The sequence below is a fragment of the Geotrypetes seraphini genome, chromosome 1 (assembly GCF_902459505.1).
Source record: "Geotrypetes seraphini chromosome 1, aGeoSer1.1, whole genome shotgun sequence".
NCBI classification, from domain to species: Eukaryota; Metazoa; Chordata; class Amphibia; order Gymnophiona; family Dermophiidae; genus Geotrypetes; species Geotrypetes seraphini.
In genome coordinates, this window is record NC_047084.1 from 294,385,643 (window position 1) to 294,405,604 (window position 19,962).

Here is a 19,962-nt window from a genome sequence, read left to right on the forward strand (position 1 = left end):
CAAATGATCCTAAGATGGCGGCACGATTGGCAAGTCAGATTAAATCATGTCGGTGTGATGACGTGTGCCTACGTCAACACCGGAAATGACAAGCCGGCATTATCCAGCTGGTAGATAATTACAAAAGAATGACACAACGTAGTTATGTTCATTCTAAGGAAAAATGATATAAGGAATTCAGAAGAATACTATATTGGTTCTTTCTTATCATCAACTATGTTTTTCTATCTGTTATTATTCTTTATTTCTTTATTTTTCTCTTATCCTAATTTTATGATCTTTTTTGTGTTTCTTTATTTTGAAGATTTTTCTTTTTCTTTTCTTTTCTTTTCTTTTTGTTTTTAATTTTTAATTTTTAATTTATATCTTTGTTTTCATTTCTTATTTTGCTACTTCTATATGTGGACAGCTGATAGAAAATCATTAATAATCGAAAATTCTTATAGAGCAATATTCCAGTCTGATCTGATGTTAAGTCCAACAGGTTCCTCACTGTTAAGCGTATGAATCCAAAATTGCTCAGCTCGTAACAGACGTTGAAGTCTGGAAGTTGAATTGTCCACAATGTGATCAATCACGCAACAGCGCAGTTCAAAAAATGTATGATTATATTCTAGACAATGTGTCACCATAGGAGCTTGTACCCTATTGTTGCGAAGACAACTCTTGTGTTCAATGACACGGGTTTTAAATAAACGTGTGGTTTGTCCTACGTACAATTTGGGACATGGACATATAAACACATACACAACATAAGAAGAAGTGCAGGTAGTGAGGTATTTTAACTTGAAAATTTGTCCTGTACAAGGATGTGTAAAATTGTCATTAAGTTCCAAAGTAATTGGACAAATGGAACATTTATCGCATTTACGGTGACCTGTTGGAATATCTTGAGGACTGATGCTTCTCATTAAGTCTGACGGGCTTAAAAGTTCTTTCAAGTTTTTTTGCCTAGTAAAAGCTATCCGGAAATGAGTGTCAGTAAAGGTAGATTGTAGTGACATGATTTCCCAGTGTCGCCTAAGTATTTTGGTGACTTTATTTATGCCTGGAGAGTATTGTAAAATACATGTCACTAGATTGTCTTCATTGTCCTTATTTCTGGGAACAAACAATAAGTCCCTATTCATGAATTTAGCTCTTTTGTATGCTTTTCTCAATGTTTGTGTGGGATACCCCCTGTTCTTCAATCTCCCATATAGTTGTTTACTTTTTGATTTGTAGTCATACATATTAGAGCACAAGCGGCGATAACGGAAGAATTGAGAAGTGGGCAAACTCCTTTTTAAAGGACCAGGATGATTGCTGGAAAAATCCAAAAATGTATTTCTATCCGTGGCCTTTCTAAATACTGTTGTGCTGATAGTGTTGTCTTCCCTGGTGACCAAAACATCCAGAAAGGAAATTTGATGTGGATGATATGTCAGACTAAATTCAACTGTGGGATGTCTTGAGTTTAACCATGAATGAAAACCTTCTAATTCCTCCTTAGTGCCCTTCCAAATGACAAAAATGTCATCAATAAATCGTAGCCACAAAAAAATAAAGGTGGAATATGGATTATTTTGAATCCATAAATCTTCAAATTTTTGCATGAACAGATTAGCCACTGAAGGGGCCATAGTGGCCCCCATGGCTACTCCTGAGACCTGCTGAAAAAATCTGTTCAAAAAACGAAAGTAATTTCTGCGCATGGCAAGAGATAACAGGGCTATCACCAAATCAATAGGAATCCTATTGTGTCGCATGTTTTCTTGAAGAAACTCCTTAATGATATCAATGACTTCATCCTGAGGGATGATTGTATGTAGTGATTTAACGTCAAAAGTAACAAAAAAAGAAATGCTGGAAACTTCAGTGATCTCGGATAGTTTAGATAAAAAATGTGAAGAGTCCCTTAAATAGGAAAAACCTTTTGTAACAATGGGGCGTAGAAATGTATCCACAAAAGAAGACAATGGCTCTAAAAGAGAGCCTCTACTGGAGACAATCGGGCGTCCAGGAGGGTTATGTAAATCTTTGTGGATCTTAGGAAGAATATAAAATGTTGGAGTTCTTGGATCCAAGTTGTTCAGGTATTCAAATTCTTTTTTAGTTAATTGACCCAATTCCAAAGCTGAAGAAGTTAAATCGTGAATCTCCTGAGCTAGTTGAAAAGTAGGATCTGACTCGAGTTCACAATAATCCGTGGTAACATGTAATAACCGGAACACCTCTGTTTTATATTTTTCCATATCAAGAACTACCACTCCTCCACCTTTATCTGCCCTGCAGATGCGTATTTGATGGTTATTTCTTAGCTTAGATAAAGCAAAAAATTCTTCTCTTGAAAGATTGTATGGTTGAAATACCATTTTCTTTTTGTGGATAAATTTTCTGACATCTCTAGTTACCAATTCCTTATATAATGTCAAATGGGGACTAGGTGATGTAGGGGGAGACCAAGTAGATGGCTTCCGAATAACAGAATCATCAGTATAATCAAAAGAATGCTCAGCAAAATATTCTTTCAAATGAAGCTTTCTGAAGAATTTTTCAATATCAGATCTGAGTTTAAATGTCTGCAACGATTGAACAGGTACAAAAGTAAGTCCACGAGACAAAATGGAAATTTCAGTTGAACTTAGTTCATACGAAGACAAGTTGAAAACTACTTGTTCCTGGTCTTGCTGGACGTGTTCTTTGATTTGTTGCGTTGCGCGCGAGTTACCGGGCGCGTAGTGGTGCGCCCTCTCTGCTTGCCTTGATTTTTGTTCAATCAGATCAGACTGGAATATTGCTCTATAAGAATTTTCGATTATTAATGATTTTCTATCAGCTGTCCACATATAGAAGTAGCAAAATAAGAAATGAAAACAAAGATATAAATTAAAAATTAAAAACAAAAAGAAAAGAAAAGAAAAAGAAAAATCTTCAAAATAAAGAAACACAAAAAAGATCATAAAATTAGGATAAGAGAAAAATAAAGAAATAAAGAATAATAACAGATAGAAAAACATAGTTGATGATAAGAAAGAACCAATATAGTATTCTTCTGAATTCCTTATATCATTTTTCCTTAGAATGAACATAACTACGTTGTGTCATTCTTTTGTAATTATCTACCAGCTGGATAATGCCGGCTTGTCATTTCCGGTGTTGACGTAGGCACACGTCATCACACCGACATGATTTAATCTGACTTGCCAATCGTGCCGCCATCTTAGGATCATTTGAGACGTAAGCGAGCGTCCACATGAAAGGTATGTAGCCGGTTTCAGTATAACAAATATAGTTACAACATTGACCGGCTTTTTCAAAGTTATTCTGATTTGAGTGTTGTCATATCTTTAAATTTAGTGAAAATGTGATCGGACTTGTTTACACCCTGAGGCAGCTTGACAGTGAAACGCTGGCCACCGTTGGTGTCCCGATCCCTAAGGAGAAAGTTAAGTCATTATCTTCTTTTACCATTCAAATCTGAAAGCAAAAGTATAAGTGAAAACAATAATTTTTAAACACATTGCTATGACCACTATAGAAGGAGGTTTTATGCCAGTGAAGTGATCGCCTGAACACCGTTATTCCACCATTGTGGAGGTGGGTGGGCCCCTGTCTGAGGCTTTTTCCTCCGTATAAACTGGTCTCTGCTTGTGTTTTTGTTTATCATATACCTTCAATTTTTTCCTTTTGGTGAAAGTGTTTTCTGTATTCACTAATCTGCTGCCATATTTTAGTAGGTGGATTACTGAGCATGAATATCTAGGTAGTTTAAACAGTAATGATGTAATTTCTTCTTGAAATATTAAATCAAATGTAGACCAGAACCTGTCAGCTGGGATTCCAACATGCATAGAATTAACAGTGCTACAGTTCTGTAACTGCCATGCCTTATAGACTTTCTATTACGTAATGCCTCACAAAGCAAGCTGGGTGCTATTTATTTTTTTTTTTTCAGATGCCTGGCTACTAGTGGACACTGACTGAGACAAATCTGTATGCACAAGTAGAGAAAGCAACACATAGGGGTATAAGGACACTAGGAAATAGGCTTAGCATGTGCTAAGTGGGACGATCCCATTTCTAGCATGCCGAGGATATAAGACATTCCAGATTTTTTTTTTTCAGAGCATGTTATTTGAAAAATTCTTCCCAATTCTTTATTCATTTTAAAAAAACCAACACAAAGTGCAACAGAATAACAAACAATTGGTACAATAGATAGCACTTATAACATAAGCTAAGTACATACCCCCCCTTTCCACCCACCCTGAATGTGTTTGAAACTTATTCTGAAATCAAAGTCTAATACTAATGATCAATTCTTGCAAAATTTCGCTAATGGACCCCAAATCTCCTTGAACTTATTATAGTTTCCCAATTGTATCGAATTCATTCGCTCAAACCTATAAAATTGTTACAAGGTTTCCCACCAAAAATTATGATTTATTCTATCATGTTTTTTCCAGTTTTTCATAATTAGCTGCATAGCAACTCCTGTCATGATAAGAAGTAATCTATTCTTACTTGCATTAATTGGACTCATGGGTGTTAAAAGAGTTCCAAATAAAACTATGTCATATGACAATGACAGCGAAACTTCCAATATCATGTTGATTTTACCCCATATAGACCTCCAAAATTTAAGTATCAAGAGACAATAGAATAACAGATGATCCAGTGTCCCTATATCAAGATGACAGTGCCAGCAACTATTAGACTTAGAACTATCTAACTTTTGCAAACGAACAGGGATCCAGAAAATTCTATACAACAAAAAACCAAGTCTGTCTCATAGATGCTGATGCTGTACATCTCATCCTTCAAGTCCAAATCCATGGCCACTGAGTAGCAGAAATCTGTTGCTTTATCTCAATGCTCCATATATCTTTTAGACTTGTTTTGGGTTTTTTGTTCAAATATTCAGATAGTAATTTATACCACTTGGCGGCCTGGTGCCCTTGCAAATCCACCTGGAAACGTTATCTGAAAAATTAATGAGGGAACACTTACCACCTCCTATTTTGGCTCATGTCTTTAGCCAGTGTTAAGCAGATAGTGCATGCTAATGTGGATGCACTAACTGGTTAATGCTTCCCCACTGACACCAGCTAAAATAAATCAGAAAAAATAATGTACATTTATCATGCGCTAAACAATTACCTACTGCAAAATGCTTAAAAGCATCTTGTGGCAAGTGTTTTCACAGTGGTGTACCTAGTATATTTGATACCTGGGGCTGATAATTTTTTAACACAAGTCACACAACAAGGATGCACCTAGGAAAAGGCAGCATCTAGTGCTCACTGCAGTGTTTAAGAACATCAATACACCCATTGTAAAATTAGACATGCCAGATTAATACAGATCGTCCCTGAACAGTCAATGCTAATAGTAAACCATATCTTTTTCATACAGACAGAACACAGATACACCCTTGCCTTGGAATAAGTAAACACAAACTAAAAATAGAAATATGTGGGCAGAAGTTAAACTGAACCACCATAAAGTCAGACTCTGCATGCAATACAACACCACAGAAATACCAATCACCACTTTACAAATTAACAAATACTGTAGAAATAAAACAAAAAATGGAAAATAAGAAAATATAATTTTCTTGGACTAATCCATTTTTCAATTAGCCTTTAGAGACCAAAGCCTTCTTCTTCAGGTCAGTACAGTATACTGCTGTTACAGTATCCTGTCTTGACCTGAGGAAGGAAGTTAAAGTCTCCAAAATTAGTAAAAATGTATTAAAATTTGTCCAATAAAAAGATTACCTTATTTCCATTTTCTATTTATAAATGTTTATCAATACAGCTACTATACCACTTTATTCTAAAGCAATACAAAAAAATATTTTTTCTACCTTTTGTCATCCCTGGTTTCTGCTTTCCTCATCACTCTCTTTTCCATCCAGCATATGCCCTCTTTCTCTGCCCCTTCCATCCAGTCTGCCCTCTTTCTCTGCCCTTCCATCCACTGTCCGCCCTCTCCCCATTCTGTATGACATCTTCCCTCTTTCTATGCTATTGCCCTAAACTGTCTATCCTGTGCCCCTCTTCTTTAAACATAATTAATTTCAGCTTCATCCCTTCTCCATTTTTCTCTATCTCCACTCCCTCCCTCATGTTCTGACATCTTTCTCTTCTCCTTTCCTTCTCTCCTTCCTACCCTATGGGCTGGCATCTTTATGCTTCCTTTCCTTTCTCCTCTCCTTCCCTTTTATTCTTCCTCTCTCTCTCTCTCCATGCTCTGGCATCTCCTCTCCTTCCCTTCCCTCCCCCAATGCCCTGACATCTCTCTCCTCTCCTTCCATCCTTTCTTCCCCCGCCATGCTCTGGCATCTCCTCTCCTTCACTTCCCTCCCCCATGCCCTGGCATCTCTCTCCTTTCCTTCCCTTCCATCTATCCCTCTCCCTCCATACTCCAGCATCTCCTCTCCTTCCTTTCCCTCCTTCCTTCGACAGTCTGGCATCTATGTTTCCTTCCCTTCCCCCCCTATGCCCTAGCATCTCTCTCTTCTCCTCTCCTCTCCCTCCCCTCCCCCAATTGGATGACTTTCTTCCTTTCTCCTCCATCCAATCAGGTGCATGGTGCAGCATTTCTTTACCCCCCTCCCCCCGATGGGTACCTCTCTCTTTCTCTCTTATCGTCGGCAGCCTTCACAATTTGCTGCTCTGCTGGCATCAAGCCTTCCTCTCTGTCAGATCTCACCTACTTCTTGCTTCCTTGAAGGCAGGACCTTGCAGAGAAGAAGGCCCGATGCCGGTAGAGCAGTGAGTTGTGAAGGTTGCCGCTGCCAGAAGGGGAAGTTCCTGGACCACAATGCCTACCCCAGGAGCACTCCCTTATGGTCTGCACCCAGGATGGACTCCCCCCACTGCATTATTCCATTGTGTTTTCACACACAAAAATTATGTTAAGTCTTAATGCCCTTTGTAGACATACTCTTTAGTCTGATATTTGGTTGTGACAGGTTTCATGATCTATATAGTTGCAAATTTCAAGCTGAAACAGACCATAAATCGCTCACCACCAACATGCTATGAGTGTGGGAATGGAGGCGTAGCCCAGTGGTTAGAGCAGGGGTGGGCAACCATGGCCCTTGAAGGCCATACTCAGTTGAGTTGTCAAGTTTTTCACAATGAATATGTATGAGTTCTATTAGCCTATAATGGAAGTAGTATATGCAGATCAATCTTATGCATATTCATTGTGGAAATCTTGAAAACCCAATTGGTTTGTGGAGAGAAAGAATGTCCTTCTCATGCCCAAAAGTGCATGGCAGCAATGTTATAAAGTTACTGCTCCTGACACCATTGACCTTGTCACCACCAGCAGCTTATATCCCCACATCCTGATGACCTGGCTAACATCCTTCAGATCCAAGTTTCCAAGTTTATTCAAAATTTCTTATACCACTTAATCATATTTCAAAGCGGTGTACAATAATAATAATAAAATTTGTACATGAATCAGCAAATAAAGAACAAGGTGAAAAAATTACATCATTAATTAAAAAAACGAAGACTTACAATACAGACAAACAGAAAACAAGAGGAAAAGGGGGAGGAACTACAAAATGCAAAGAAAAGGAAACAAGTATGGGAGGTACAAGAGGGTGGGGTAAAACTACAGATAAACAGTGTGACTTAGCCCTTACAAGGGCCATTATGAATCATAAGCATCAAGGAATAAAAATGTTTGTAACTTTGCCTTGAAGTGACCTAGGGAAGTTTCCTCACGCAGATAGTTCGGTATGGAATTCCAAAGGGAGGGTGTCGTCACTGAAAAAAATATTACCTGATAACCACATCTCTGTTCCTGATCCCATGCCTGTCATACTAGGGGTCCCAAATGTTCCAGTGGGAAGTGACCAGTGGAGTGCCGCAGGGCTTGGTCTTGGGTCCGATACTATTTAATATCTTTGTATGAGACCTGCCTCAGGGATTTCAAGGTAAAATTACATTATTTGCCAATGACACTAAGCTATGCAATGTTGTGGACAGCGCAACCATGCCCGACACTATGAGGCAGGACCTACTTTTACTGGAACAATGGTCTAATACCTGGCAACTGAGTTTTAATGCCAAAAAGTGTAAGGTTATGCACCTTGGTAGCGGTAACCCCTGTAGAACATACACCCTGAATGGTGAAAACTTAACAAGAACTGTTGCAGAACGGGACCTGGGTGTAATCATTAGTGAAGATATGAAAACTGCCAATCAAGTGGAGAGAGCTTCAGCCAAGGCTAGACAAATGCTGAGTTGCATCCGAAGAAGTTTGTTGTTTTTTTTTTGGATCTACAAATTAGCACAATATTTATGTAGCAAAATTACACTGAAAGAAATCACAAACTGCGCATGCAATCGTTAAACCAGGATCCCATGCTGTACCATTTGCAACAATTATGTTAACGGCATCCTTGGTTACATCTCTCTTACTGGTATGTAAGAAATATGCTTAAAACAATCTCAAATGTTTTTCTGTTTCCTCGCTTTCTCCCCCGGCATAACAGCTGGACACTGAGGTGACTTTTTCCATCAGATAGGCTGGCATTAATAAAATTGGTACAGGCACGACAAAAGGCAACATGAGAAAGACAACATGCTTCCAGGTATTAGGGAGAGTGAGTTTTCTTGCAGCTGTTACTTTTTCCATCATATCCGAAGAAGTTTTGTCAGCCAAAAGCCTGAAGTTATAATGCCATTGTACAGGTCCTTGGTGAGACCTCATCTGGAGTACTGTGTTCAGTTTTGGAGGCCACATTATCAAAAAGATGTGAAGAGAATGGAATTGGTTCAACAAATGGCCACTAAGATGGTCTCAGGACTCAAGGATCTCCCATATAAAGAATGTCTAAGCAGGCTGCAGTTATATTCTCTCGAAGAACGCAGAGAGAGGGGAGACATGATAGAGACATTCAAATATCTTACAGGCCGTACTGAGGTGGAAGAAGATATCTTTTTCTCTACGGGTCCCACAGCAACAAGAGAGCATCCGCTCAAACTCAAGGGTGGGAGACTTCATGGTGACATCAGGAAATACTTCTTCACCAAAAGGGTGGTTGATCGCTTGAATGGTCTTCCACGTCAGGTAGTTGAGGCAAGTAACGTGCTCGACTTCAAGGGACGATGGGTTTGCTCCGGGGAAATGCTTAGGGGAAGGGTTCTTTGAGTGGGCAGACTTGTTGGGCCGACGGCCTTTTTCTGCCATCATACTCTATGTTTCTATATCTGTTTTCATAGTATTTAGGCAGCTAATTCGTAGAAATTTTATTATGCACTATTTTGATCATTTTAGTGTCTCTAATTATTGGCTTTTAACTTTTTTTAGTTCTATTCAACTTCTTTTATTGTTTTTTTGAAAAAAACTATTGTAAACCGCATAGAAATTTACGGCCTTGTGGCACATAAACTGATCATTATTATTATTATTATTATTATGTGTATTTCCCCTTCTAAAAATTGGTAATGGATGCCATTATTTTAGACCTGCCCAAACAGCACCCTATCAATGTCCAACTGTACACTAGTGGTGCAGTCAGACCTAGTATTTGGGGGCGACCCAGAGTTAAAGTGGATGCCCCCTCTAGATATATAAAATACTTTTTCTTTAACCTTCCTCTCAGCTACTACTAGTTTCTATAGCGCTACTAGACATATGCAGTGCTTTATATCAAAACATAGCAGAGACACTCCCTGCACAAAAGTGCTTGCAATCTAGTCAATACAGACAAACTGTATAAGAAAGTACATCAATACACTGGGCTCAGGTGAGGGAATTACAGAGGGAATGATAAAACAGATATTGGTGCTTAGAAGATGGGTTGGAATTTGGAATTGAAAGCATCTTCAAAGAAATGGGCTTTGAGTCTGGATTTGAATACTACCAGAGATGGAGCTTGATGTATTGAGTCAGACAGTTTTTTCATGCATACGGTGCAACAAGGCAGAAGGGACAGAGTTTGCAGTTGGTTGTAGAGAAGGGTACAGATAAAAGAGACTTATCTGATGAGCAGAGTGCCCAAGGGGAAGTGTGGGGAGAGAGGAGAGAGACTGAGAAGTTACAGAGCAAATACACTTGTAGGTCAGTAAGAAGAGTTTGAAGTGTATGTGGAAATGGATAGGGAGCCAATGAAGTAACTTGAGGAGAGGAGTAATGTGGGCATAGCGACATTGACGGAATATGAGGCATGCAGCAGAGTTCTGAACAGATTGAAGGGGGAGAGAGATGGTTTAGCAGAAGGCCAATAAGAAGCAGGTTGCAGTAATCTAGGTGAGAGGTGATGAGGGTATGGTTGAGGGTCTTGGCAGTGCGCTCAGAAAGGAAGGGTCTGCTTTTAGCAATATTGTAGAGAAAGAAATGACAAGTTTTGGCAGTCTGTTGGATATTTGAAGAGAAGGAGAGAGATGAGTCAAAGATTACCCTAAGATTGCGAGCTGACGAGACAGGGAGATTGAGAGTATTGTTCACAGAAATAAAGAACATGGGAAAAGGAGAGACAGGTTTAGGTAGAAAGATAAGGAGCTCAGCTCTCCCTCCACTTTCATCCAACATCTCTCCCTCTCTTCTCAATCCCCTGCCTATGGACCAGCAACTCCCTCTGTCTCTGACCCCCCCCCCCCCTCCCGGTATACCTCAGAAGCAGCTGCAGTGATTTTTTTTCACAAAAAGAAAATGACCTTGTAGTTTCTTAGCAAAATGAAAACTGTTTCAGCACAAGCAGGAATAGAAAAACTTACTTACAAGGAATATATAAGAAACCACAAGATAGCATGTCAAAGCTACTCCTGATTGGTGTTGCCTGACTTTAGTACCAGGAAGAGGCGGTCAGAAAATACCGCAAATTACTGAGTCCTCGATTTGCGAACTGCGAAGTTGCGGGGATTTTCTGTAAATGTCTGTATAACCTGAAAGGGGTTTTGGGCGGGTTCTTGATAACAGAACAATTGTGGGAGGTAGGGCTTTTAAAACTCAAAGGAAGCATATCAGGTCTTAGTCATTTATTACCAGTAACAGAGTGGTAAAAGCTGTTAAAGGAATACTTACCACTGGCAAGAAGGTTGCAAGGCCCTGTTTGCAGGCCACAACCAGGTTCTTGCCTGGGTTTATTAACCCTTTAAAGGAATAAAGAATCTGGTCGCTAAAGGACAGGAGAACTTTGGAAAGCCTGTGCCTTGCCAGTGCGCGGAGATAAGTTTTGGGTATGCTATGAACAATTGCTTGTTTAAAACCATTTTTGTTGGGGGACCACGTGATGCTCTAAGCTTGAGAGCACGTCACTCTCACAAGCTCCAGGGCACTTGACACATATTCGCTTATTAAATACTCTTTCAGTGGACTTTTAGTGAACTTTTTTTACCATCTGTTTAGCCTCCTTCTTAACTTCCTGAATATCTTAGTCTGGAGGGGAGGTTTGATCATCATGGCTCAAAAGCAACCACGGACCACTTGAGACAACTGAGGATCTGGATGAAGAGGATGGGTTTGTGACCATGGATATAACATCTATGTATATGATGATTCCTGTGGAAAAACGTTGCCATTATTATCTGAAGTGTTTGTACAAGAAAATGTGACACCTAGAATGAATAACTCAATCCTTTTTAATGGAATTAGCCACCATAGTTCTACAAAAAACCTTTTTTTGGTTTGATAGTGATTATTACATACAAAAACATGGCATTGCAATGGGGGCATCTTTAGCTTCCTCTTTGGCCACTATTTATGTGGCTAATATGGAGGAACAGTTTATCTATGGTAATTCTCAGTTTAAGCACGTCAAATTTTGGAAAAGGTTCTTGGATGACATTTTGTTTGTTTGGTCAGATTCGGAACAGAACCTTGGGAATTTTTTACGCTGGACCCATGCATACAATTTACAGCTTTTTATAGCCAGACAAGTATGGATTTTCTGGAAATACATATATCTAAGGATGGGAATCAGCTTCAAACTTCGTTGTTTAGAAAGTTAACTGATAGAACAAGGTTTCTATGTTTTCATAGCTTCCACCCTTATTACCTTAGACTAGAGCAAGCCTTCCAATTAGTCATTTTCTATGGCTTAGAAGACTGTGTTCATCTACACTGGACTTTTATAAACAAGCGAAACTGTTAAGCAGGAGGTTCAAACAAAGAGGATATCCCAATCAAATCATTCATTCAGTTTATTTGAGAGCAAAATATGCCCAACACGAATTATTGCTGAAACCGAGCCGGAATGAAGAAAAACAGGATTTTATATACGATATATACAAAAGTTCTCCCCCCCCCCCTATCTAAGCAGATTAAACAAATAATATTGAGACACGGGCATGTTTTATACAAGGCATCAGCCATATAATCCACTACTAAGATTATGAATCCAAGTCACGAAGTACCACAGTGACAGGATCAGGGCACAGCTTGGAATGGCATGCCCGGGCCACAAAAGAAGAGGCTGATGCTACCCTAACACCAGCGGCCACTGAATCAAACAGACGTTTAAGGACAAAATCCACACGGTCCTCAACATCTTTCAAGACCACTCTCTCATCACTGGGAAGAGAAGTGCATTTGGTGACCTTCGCCACTGAGGAACCCACCTTCGGGGAAGCAAAGCACTTGTTAAAAGCATCTGCAAAGGGAAAAAGCCACACCATTTCAAGGGAACCTCAGGAGTCTCCCAGATGTCCGTAAGAATCCAAATGAGGTCAAGATGATCCGGAAAAGAGGCAGATTGTAGCCTCTGGTCATTCATGAGGGAACATTCTGCAGTGACAGGCTGATCAGACTGTAGCTTTAATTCCTGGAGAGATTCAGAGATCAAATCCACAAGATATGCGTGCTTGAAAAATCTGCGCACAGTATGATCCTCTCCTAAATCAGGAGCTCTGCACTGATCTGGATCCCGTAGATCAGTGGTCTCAAACTCAAACCCTTTGCAGGGCCACATTTTGGATTTGTAGGTACTTGAAGGGCCTCAGAAAAAATAGTTACTGTCTTATTAAAGAAATGACAATTTTGCATGAGGTAAAACTCTTTATAGTTTATAAATCTTTCCTTTTGGCTATGTCTTAATAATAATATTGTAATTTATAGTTAAAGAAGCATATGATCAAAAAGATGTTTTATTTTACTTTTGTGATTATGATACATATACCAAGGGCCTCAAAATAGTACCTGGCGGGCCGCATGTGGCCCCCGGGCCGCGTGTTTGAGACCACTGCTGTAGATCCACTACATCTGCAGCCGCCGTGGTGCTCCCTGTGAAAGCAGAGGTATGTAAAGTGTATCTGGCGCAACCGCAGGCACTACCGGCTTACCTGCTGGCACCCCAAAGGGGAGGCAAGACCTTGGTCCACAGGAGCAGGGGTCCCTGTGAATGGCACGGAGGCCGACAGAAGGGAACCAGGCAGAGACTTTTTAACCAAGTATGCCTGATAAAGCATATTAATAAAATCCAGGGAAAACCCATCCTCCATGGCGGGAACTGACCCCTGTGTACCAGTTTTGGACTGTTTGGAGGATTTACAAGGTTTATCTCCCGAGACGCACTTGTGTTTTGCCTTAGCGTCGCCTGTGAACTCCCCAGGGCCCCCCAATGCTATTTTCATGGGAGTTGGGGGCAGAAGACTCTCTTTGGAGGTAAGGCAGCAAATCCAGGAAAACCTTGCACCTCTCATGGGCCACAGTGCATGTGGAACACGGATGTGCATCTGACAGCCATCCACCGCAAATGAGGCATGAATCCATGACATCTTGCCTGGGGAGGTCATTTATGTGGCTTTCTTTCAAAAATGAAGCTGGCAAGTAAAAAAATTAACTTTAAAATCAAATCTGGAAAAATCCAAGATGACCATCGAGAGTGCCTATTTTGACTAAAAATAGCTTGGGAAAACCAACAGAACCCTAAAAAACAGCAATTTTAGGATTTTAGGGGTGGGGGTAGGGCATGCAGGAAAACAACCTAAAACCCCCCTTTTAAGACCCCCCCTCCCAAATCGCTGATTCAGGCTGTCAGCTTGTACTCATAGAACCATGTGCTGACTGGAAAACATTGCAGACAGAGCTGAAACAGCTCACAGTGAGATCTTCCACCTCAAATAGTTGAAAAATTGGACTCCGAGTCCTCTGACTGCCCCACCGGCTGGACCTCCATGGATGGGTACCTCTGCCACCCTCGGACACGCTGTGCAGATGCCTGATCCTGGGCATGCACAGTCAGGCTCTGATCCACAGAACCACACAGCTTGAGCTCGATCCACTAGTGGACGTGGAGTGAATAATCTCCCAAGGGAACGTTCCTTGAGCCCTGGTCTGATGTGCAGGCTGTCCAGGGAGCTTACTGACAAGCAGGGAACCCCCCCAGAAGCAGCTTTTCCAAAGGTCTGAGATCTCCCACAGTCAGAGCTGTCCTGCATGGAACCTTCGCAGCACGAGGACGAAAACTGCAAATGCAAAGACTGAAATTACACAAAATAAACACAAGCAGAAAAGACAAGCTCCTTTAGCCTGGCTTGTAGGAAGGAAACCTGATGCTTACAGAGACAGTGATGAGGTAAGAGGGGGAGGGGTTTAAGTCTCAGAAGTTTGACGCCTCCTACAAAGTCATAGGAGGTCTATGAACTGAATCCTTTGGTATGATATATCAACCTCCTAGTTTATGCGGTACTTGGGATTGATTGAAATGCGCTTTAGTTGACATTTCATATAAAATTGCCAACAGTTAATCATTGACATGTTTACAGCATTAGTTTGCAATATAAAATATTAGGAAAGTGGTATTTTTTATCTATCCATTTACCCCTTTTTACTTTATGAAAACAAATTGATTATGGGGTGGATATATGTGTAAAGATCCATTTGTGGGCTTCTACAAAGTCCTGGCAGGTGAATGGAAATAACCCACTGGTCCCGGAATAAAGTGTGATTATACGAGAATTTACATTAGGAGATGCTTCTACAATAAGAGTTATTTCACATGTAAAATTCTTATTCATGCTTATAAATGGTTCTCATAAATTAGCAAAGGAAGAAATGAGGTCCAAAATACAACTGGTCCAAGAAATTCAGAGATAAACACTTCTATTATAAACTGTAGATAAGTCACAACTTGTTTACAAGTATTAACTTTGTCTGTAACTTTTATGTGCCATTTATAATAAATAGAAATGTTTATGTTCATCTATGGATTTATTGACTCTGAATCCTACGGTGGCTGCAATAGCATTAGTGGTGTTTAACAGAGCCAGCTTAACCATTGGACCAATTGAGGCTCTGGCCCTGGCACCATCAGTTGGGGGCACCAAAATATCCAGCCTCTAACCCAGTGTCCCACAAACTTTCTCGAGCCACGGCATACTAAAGGTAGTGGCCATGGCTCAAGGCACCTGGACGTGCGCGGATATCGCTGTGATGATGTCACGCACATGCGTGACATCATCAAGTTGAAGTCCGCATGTGTGTGAAGGCCCTCCAAGCAGGCTCTGAGACACCAGTGGGGGGTGCCAGAAGGGAAGTGGGCCAGAGAAAAGGATAGGTGCTGGCACCCATTGATTGCCTACAGGATGTGCCTCTTGCCAATGGTGCCTCTCCTCCTCCCCAGTGTACCATGGCACACCTGAAATCTCAGGAGGCACACAGTGTAAGATACACTGCTCTAACCTAACCTAGCCTACAGGTTAAGCCTTTTCTTCTCCCCCCCCCCCCCCCCCCAGTCTGGTCTCTCCTCTTCTCTTCCAGCATTGTTCCCCTACCTCTCACTTCCCTGTGGTTCTGTAAAGTTTACATCAGTTGCCGGCAGCAGCATGACGGGCTGCCTTTGGCCAGCTCCTGGGTCTTGACTCTGCTGTGTCCCATTTAGAAGACATTGCATCAGAGAAGGCAGGAGGTGGCAGAAGGAAGACCAAGAGGATAGTCAAAAGGCAGACTCTTATGATGCTTCTGCTGCTACCACTGGTGACTGATGTAAACTTTGCAGGAGTGAAAGAGGTGAGAGCAGTGTTGAGCCTGCGGGGGGGGGGGGGAGGGGAATGGGGAAAGAATGGACCAGAGTGGAAGTAGGTGCCAGGAGCAATGCAATGGGAAGGGAAGGGGGGAGTGCCATCGCAACAAGTTGACTCAGGGCACCACTATCCCTTGAGCTGGCCCTGGTGTCTAACCCTGAAAGTGCATCCAGGTTCCCACACAAGGTCTGTTACAGCATGAGGAAGGTGCTAGCTTGATGGTGAATGGAGGCAGAGAGGCTATTGGTGTTTGCCATTCAAGTTCTGTAGGATTCTCTGGTGGCCAGAGTCTTTTAGAGCTGGCTAGATCCGCTGTCATAATTTTGGAAGCCATATGATCTGTGTTAGTGACTCTGGAGATAACTTCAAGTGACAAAATTGTTGATATGGAAGGGGCTTTGGAAAGGTTGGAAGATCAAGATATATTCATGAAGGTAATAGGTCTTGCAAAGTTTAAAGAGTTGAACTTTCAAATTATATCTTTATAAAGAGGTTAAAATGCAATAATTAAATAATCCATGTTGTTATGAAATAGGATGGAGGTTATGGAGAACAGAATTAGGAATTTGAATCTAAGGGTTATCTAAAGCATACCCGGGAATGATGAAAAAAAATACACCAACACATAAATACTAGACAATATGGAAAATGAAGTATGAAAGAAAAAAATTGTATTATGCTTCTTGACTGGATATCATTTAAGAGCTTCCTTTGATCAATAAAACAGTGATAAATATCTTTAGACACAGTATACACAGAATACAAATATTAGAAAGCAAGGACTTCAGCTCTAAAAAAGTACTTAAAGTTTCTTTGCTTTTGTTTATGGTAAAAACAATTTCAATTTAAAAAATATATGTAAGGAAAAGTTGAATAAATACATATTTATGAGCATTTATGAATATTCATGAGCGATGGGGTTCTAGAAACAAGTCGCTGTACCCAGCTTCTTTCTCAGTCTGGAGAGTTTATAATTAGCCATGGTGCACAGGGGCCATTTTGTTTTGTATCTTCCAGATTGAAACTGTTGCTGAACTCCTGCAGAGACTGCCTGAGGAGATGAGAAGAACATACAGAAGACAGAAGAAGGCAACCAGAGAACTGGGCCTCAAAAGTTGATTGCCTTGAGGGAGAAAAACTTTACACAGTAGGAAAGCATTCTGTAACAGAAGCAATAGAACAAAAGGGCAAGAGAACCCTGAGAGGTGGAAGAAATCTCGTGAAACAAATACTCTTGCTGTAAGAAGTTTGCTGTGACTAAAAACAGACACATCTACCTTTTATTAAAGCCTGCAAAACAAATTGAAGCAAATCCAAAGCTGTATTGCATTGTGTTTGATGGTGAGGTGGATTCAGTGATCTAGTTTTAGAGTTTCCCAACTAAAGTTGTTAAGGGCCACCAACAGAGCCTGCTTTTCAGGATAAGTAAGATTCATGTTTGGGGGTCACATTTTTAAAAGCCTGTACTGTTTAGATATCTAAAATCTGCAATTGGATAGTTAGGGGCTGATTTTCAAGCTGTTAAGGTATGGATCAGTTCTGTTATGGTAGGTGCTCAGTTCTGTAGAATATTTCACAGAAAGAAAAGACAGTGCAGAAAGAGTAAGCCAAAATAATGTGAGATCTATACCAAAGGCACTATGAGATGAGTCTGAATAGATCTAATATAGATAGATAGAAAAACAGAGAGTGGTAGAAAACTGGAATGCTCTTCCGGAGTCTGTCATAAGGGAAAACACCCTCCAGAGATTCAAGACAAAGTTAGACAAGTTCTTGCTGAACCAGAAGGTACGCAGGTAGGGCTAGTCTCAGTTAGGGCGCTGGTCTTTGGCCAGAGGGCCGCCACGTGAACGGACTGCTGGGAACGATGGACCACTGGTTGGACCAAGCAGCGGCAATTCTTATGTTCTTATGACAGGAGAGAGATAATAGAAACATTTAAATAAATGAAAGGTATTAGCCACATAAAGATGGAAACCTTTGTTATAATAGTAAAAACAATAAATGACAATAGATAAAGACCTAAACAGTCCATCTAGTCTGCCCAATAGTTACACACATTATAAATTCATGATTAAATTAAATTGCCATATTTTTGAAATTTCTGGGCCATAGACCATAAAGTCCATCCGGTACTGTCCTTAGGTTCCAACCACTGGAGTTGCCGTATAAACTCACTCCAGCCTATCCAAACAATCTTATCGTTTGCAGGATATAGGCTGTAAATGTCTGCCCAGTATGGTCCTCATGCTCCAAATTACTGGAGTTTCTGTCGAAAAAGTAAGCAAAATTATTTGATCAAACAGGGGAGTGACTATTAGGGAAATTTCTGAAGATCTGAACATCTCTTATGGTTCTGTTCTAAACATTTTAACAAGATTTGGTACGGCAATTTCTGTCAAATAAAAACATTACGGTATTTTCTCATCCACCTTATTCACCAGATTTGGAACAGTGTGACTTCTGGCTCTTCCCCAAAGTCAAAATGACCATAAAAGATAAATATTTTGAATCGATTCAGGATATTGAGGCAGCCATGACAGTGCAAGTAAAGATACTCACAAAAGAGGATTTCCAGAACTGTTTCAGAAAGTGGCAAGAACGAAGAGATAAGTGTGCTAGAAGTGAAGGGGAGTATTTTGAGGGGGATCTGGACATAGGAACGATGAGCGAGGTGATTAAATTTGCGGATGATATGAAGTTATTCAGAGTAGTGAAGACGCAGGAGGACTGTGAAGAACTGCAACGTGACATAATCAGGCTCAAGGAATGGGCATCGACATGGCAGATGAGGTTCAACGTGGACAAGTGTAAAGTGATGCATGTCGGTAACAAAAATCTCATGCATGAGTACAGGATGTCCGGGACGGTACTTGGAGAGACCTCCCAGGAAAGGGACTTGGGAGTTATGATCGACAAATTGATGAAGCCGTCCATGCAATGTGCGGTGGCGGTGAAAAGGGCAAATAGAATGCTAAGAATGATAAAGAAGGGGATCACAAACAGATCAGAGAAGGTTATCATGCTGCTGTACCGGGCCATGGTTCGCTCTCACCTGGAGTACTGCGTCCAGCACTGGTCGCCGTACATGAAAAAGGACACAGTACTACTCAAAAAGGTCCAGAGAAGAGCGACTAAGATGGTTAAGGGGTTGGAGCTGTACAGCAAAAGATTAGAGAAACTGGGCCTCTTCTCCCTTGAAAAGAGGAGACTGAGAGGGGACATGATCGAAATATTCAAAATACTGAAGGGAATAGACTTAGTAGATAAAGACAGATTGTTTACCCCCTCCAAGGTAGGGAGAACGAGAGGGCACTCTCTAAAGTTGAAAGGAGATAGATTCCGTACAAACATAAGGAAGTTTTTCTTCACCCAGAGAGTGGTAGAAAACTGGAACAATCTTCCGGAGTCTGTCATAGGGGAAAACACCCTCCAGGGATTCGAGACAAAGTTAGACAAGTTCCTGCTGAACAGGGACGTATGCTGATAGGGCTAGTCTCGGTTAGGGCGCTGGTCTTAGACCAGAGGGCCGCCGCGTGAGCAGACTGCTGGGCATGATGGACCACTGGTCTGACCCAGAACCGTCAATTCTTATGTTCTTATTAATGGCAATGTGTCTTTTGCTGTGTATATATATAAATATATGCTGTAAAACCTTGGATTGCAAGTAACTTGGTATACAAGTGTTTTGCAAGACAAGCAAAATATTTTATTAAATTGTAACTTGATATATAAGCAATATCTTGCAATACAAGTACATACAGTATACACACATCATAACATCAGAACTGAGCCTATGGTTATTCTCTCTCTGACAATGCAAGAGTGTAATGACTATTCTAAACAAGCAAAGTCTTGCAATACGAGTACAAGTATACACATGTTACAGCAACACAACTGAGCCGATGGTTCTTCTCTCTCTCTGATGCTGCAGGAGTGTAATGACTGTTCTAAACGAGCGAGGTCTTGCAATACAAGTACATACAGT

The 19,962-nt window shown here is 40.7% G+C and overlaps 1 long non-coding RNA gene across 1 annotated transcript; it reads left to right on the forward strand.

Annotated features, from left to right (window-relative positions):
• Window positions 1-409: 409 nt before the first annotated feature.
• Window positions 410-3,093, forward strand: LOC117365645. The gene is made up of 2 exons (XR_004540431.1): window positions 410-640; window positions 2,977-3,093. It is a non-coding gene; the product is annotated as an uncharacterized LOC117365645 (long non-coding RNA).
• Window positions 3,094-19,962: the final 16,869 nt, after the last annotated feature.